The sequence below is a fragment of the Lolium perenne genome, chromosome 6, assembly GCF_019359855.2.
Source record: "Lolium perenne isolate Kyuss_39 chromosome 6, Kyuss_2.0, whole genome shotgun sequence".
Lineage (NCBI taxonomy): Eukaryota > Viridiplantae > Streptophyta > Magnoliopsida > Poales > Poaceae > Lolium > Lolium perenne.
In genome coordinates this window covers 197078694-197082729 of record NC_067249.2, presented here as the reverse complement: position 1 = coordinate 197082729, position 4036 = coordinate 197078694, and positions in this window count along the sequence as shown.

The following is a 4036-nucleotide window of genomic DNA, read 5'->3' as shown; positions in this document are numbered from 1 at the left end:
GCCCTTATCTGCTTGGAGGTGCCAGTATGGGCTAGCTCCTCGCAGTGCTGCCTCAGTCCCTGAAGCTTGCCATCCTTGGGCTTCACCTTGTGCCATGGACAGAAGTACCTCCCCCTCTTCTTGAAAGGGAGGTCCCCAGCATCCAGCTTCTGCAGCAGCTTGGTCTTGAAGGATCCAATGTTCCTGCTGTCCACGGACTCGCATGAATCCTGGGAGTCATACTGCACAACAACAAAATGTACAAGTTATGATTACAGATACAAAGCAAACAGAATGAAATACATGCAATGGTACAGAACAACTTGTATAGCGCACCTCCAGGGAGCCATCTGAATCCTCCAACTCCTCATATGGAGCAGGGACAGGTGGAGCAGGCACTGGTGGAGCAGGCACTGCTGGAGCAGGCACAAGTTCTTCCTCCTCCTGGATTGGAGGAGGGACAGGTACTTCCTCCTCCTGGATTGGAGGAGGGACAGGTCCTAGCTCCTGGATTGGAGGAGGCACAGGCTCCTCCTCCTCGCGCTTCCGCTTCCTAGAACCTTCACCAGCCTGCATACAAATATGAAAAGTCACCACAGTAATCACCTATAGGAAAATAACATCCAAATACTATGCATACCAAATAGATCATCTTAATTATTCTTTCATTATATCTTATGTATACTCCAAACTACAAAGTCTAAGGGAATTATATTTATAGTTACATTATGCTACACCTACCCTGATCATGCTTTCATTATACTATACATTACATGACCCTTTCAATCATAGCACATTAATCCCATGATAAATCCCCACATTAATCTCAAAAGGTTAATATTCTCACGTTATTCTAGGTCATCAAAATTAGCTGGATGCTTACATTATAATTTTGCAATATAATCAGCACATACTAAATAATTTACAGTACAACCGTGTACATAATTTAAATAAAAGAAATTTCCAAAAAGCAGGACACAGGAGGCTAATTCTTGTCATTGTAACTGATATAGATGTATACTGTCTGCTCTGTTAAGCAATGCATCAGAACTGCAATAAGTCAACAAGCAAGTAACTATATCACCTATAGTCATTATTTTCATTGGATTTATTGATAATTAATTAGAATCTTAAATAATAACTGATAACTCCTTCGAGGTTTTCCAACTTAGCAAAGATGGGATGTGCAACATCATTAATTCGACCAACATGAGCTTAAAGAAACAGCTAGCATGGTAAGCTAGTAACTATGAAATGAGAACCAGCAGCAATGCAACCATTGCACCTAGCAGCTTATCTTGACATGACTTCCATGACAAATTTGATGAATCAGAACAACAATGAAGCATCCTCCTAAACTACAGTTTCTTTTGTTGTGTTCTCTGCTCTAGCTAGGCCGCTCCAATACTATAGTATTTTGAAATCACTAAGGTTTAACTAAAATATAATGTTTGATGTCATCTACGTCCTGGTGTCTAATCATCATCAACGTTTCAAACCACTTGATGCATGTCTGTGTATAAATACTACTATCAATATGCGATAATCTGTATATGAACATATTGTGTGAAAACATTTGAAACTATCAATATGCGATAATCTGTGCACCCATGCTTGCCTCTCAGACCAGTTAATCGAAATCAAAAAAAGCCGACAACGCACTAACCTCCATCTGCATGTCGTCCTTGACCTCGCAGACATGGCCGGACGCCTCCGCACCGATCAGATCCGCCACCACCTTCAAGGGCGCGGACGGTTCAGCCTGATCCACCAGATCCGCCACCACCGTGACGGCTGCGGCACCATCACCGGCAGCATCACCCGCATCGCCCTTCCCTGTAGCAGATTCGTCGCCGTCCACATCCGCCGTTGCCGCCACCAACGGGCCGACGGCGGGAGAGCCGATGACGGAGGTCTCCATGGCGGTCTTGCTTGCACCGTCCGCCGTCTTCTTCTCCTCTCCAGCTCCGCCATCCCCTCCAACCGCCTCCGGCCGCGCATCCCCTTCCACGACCGCCAGCATCTTCACTTCTTCCGCGGCAGCTCTACCAGGTTCCATCGCCGCCAGATCTACTCAATCGCCCACGATCCACTGCCTAACCTACGGGCGGAGTGACAGGGAGAGAGACGAGGGTTTTTTGGCGGAGAGATGGAGCTCGAAGAAGTGGGGAAGGGGGGGGGGGGAAATGGAAGCGGACGAGCGGTTCCAGGACTTTTATATGCCCTGACGCCTCCGCTCCCTCGCCACGTCTTTCTACACGTCACCGACGCCTCCCCTTCCTTGCCACGTTACACGCCACGTCATCCCCGTATACGTACAGAATACAGTATAAGTAACTCCCGTATACCCTACGCCGAAGCGGTATCGGCTAATCTTGACCGTCCTTGTGTTTTTCAGCTGAACGTCGTTCGCCAGGGGGGGACACCGGAGCACAGGCGGCCAAAAAACTCAGTTCTGACAGCTTCTATAGCTCCGTCCAATACTATGTGTCTTAGTTTTGTCCATATAAATATCTTTTAATTGTAGATTCATCCATATTTAGAAAAAAGTTGAAACACTTTCAATGGAGGGAGTAACACATATAGGGAGGCCGCTCTTCATCCTTTTCTTTCCCCGTAAAATGAAGCATACTGTTTGTCAGTTGTCAAGAGTAAGCGGCGCTTAATAATGGACAGAATCAGCACCGAATGCTGGTCACTCGTAGACATTCTATTACAGAGTATCTCCGTTTCTATTTTGTCGGTGACTCTGTGACCGAGAGGTTCACAATCAGTGACGGGATGCACGGTGTCATCCATTAGAAAAATAGCCAACCAGAAGGAGCCCAGGAAGTGCACCTCGACGCGGTGCCGCCGATAAGACTACACTGACAAGCATCCGATCCGATCCGATCGGCGGATTGATGGACGGAGGCTGTTCAGACGAATCCATCCAGCCAAGCAAAGAAAAGCAAAGCTCCAACCTTGCTGGCCCGCCGGCCCGCCGGCCGGTGACGAGCAAGTCTCGCCAACCCCTGAAGTGGACTGATTCATTATGTTAATTGCAACATGACAACCTTCGATTTCCGCCCTCCCGTCGCCTTCCTGCCAACCGATCCTCCACTCTGTCAAAGCCCGTTTCTATCAACTAACAACCAAGGAACAACAATGACAAGCCATTTCTCCTCTTGCAAGTGAGCGGAAAGCGCAACGGCAGCTCTCCAGGGAGATGTTGCAATCATATGTGATCGACCAAGATAGCACCCAGATGTGCTGATACAAAAAAGATAGTAAAGTATGTTCCTGCTCTCTTTTTCTGCAGAAAAAAATGAAAAGAAAAAGCAATAAGCAGACCGAGTAGGAGAAGAGAAAAGATTGACAAGCCCTTTCTCCAGTAATGGCATGCCGTTGTGCTCCAACTGACAGTGAGAGCAACTCCAGCCGCTCTCGACGGCCAAATTCGGCGCTAAATAACATTGGATTGGATGTAACTTTGGTGTGGAGAGCGCCAAAGTTCCAGCCGTTTCCCTAGGTAGACGCCCGGAAATCGGTGTTTTTGTCTTAGTTTCACAAATAAAGTTACATTTCGATGAATTTGACAATTTTTACCAATATTTGGCTTATTTTTATAAATAAATGTTACAGTTCAACAAAACAAGTAAATAATTTAATAAGTTTTCATCTTGCAACTGTTGATGCATTGTGGAGTCTCGAATCTCCTGACGCATAGCGATGAACGCAGCCCACGATACCGGCACCTGGTGATTAGGCTATGCGGGGAGGACCCTCTCTGTCATATGGTGCAGTTTATTCGCTCAGAGGAATCGGATAGTTTCGCTCATTCTCGATATTGTGGAAGCACACACAACATTTCATCATCTCCCACATCTGATCTTTGGACCAAGTTAAAGTGGGGAACTGGACTACAATAAATCTCTGCCGGAGGACACCAAATGCACGCTCGACGTTTTTTCGGCAACCTTCTTGTTCCTTGACAAACTCCACCTCATTCGGGAGGACGGGGCTTAAGATAGTCTTCACAAATGTTGCCCACTTTGGATATACCGTCTACAAGATA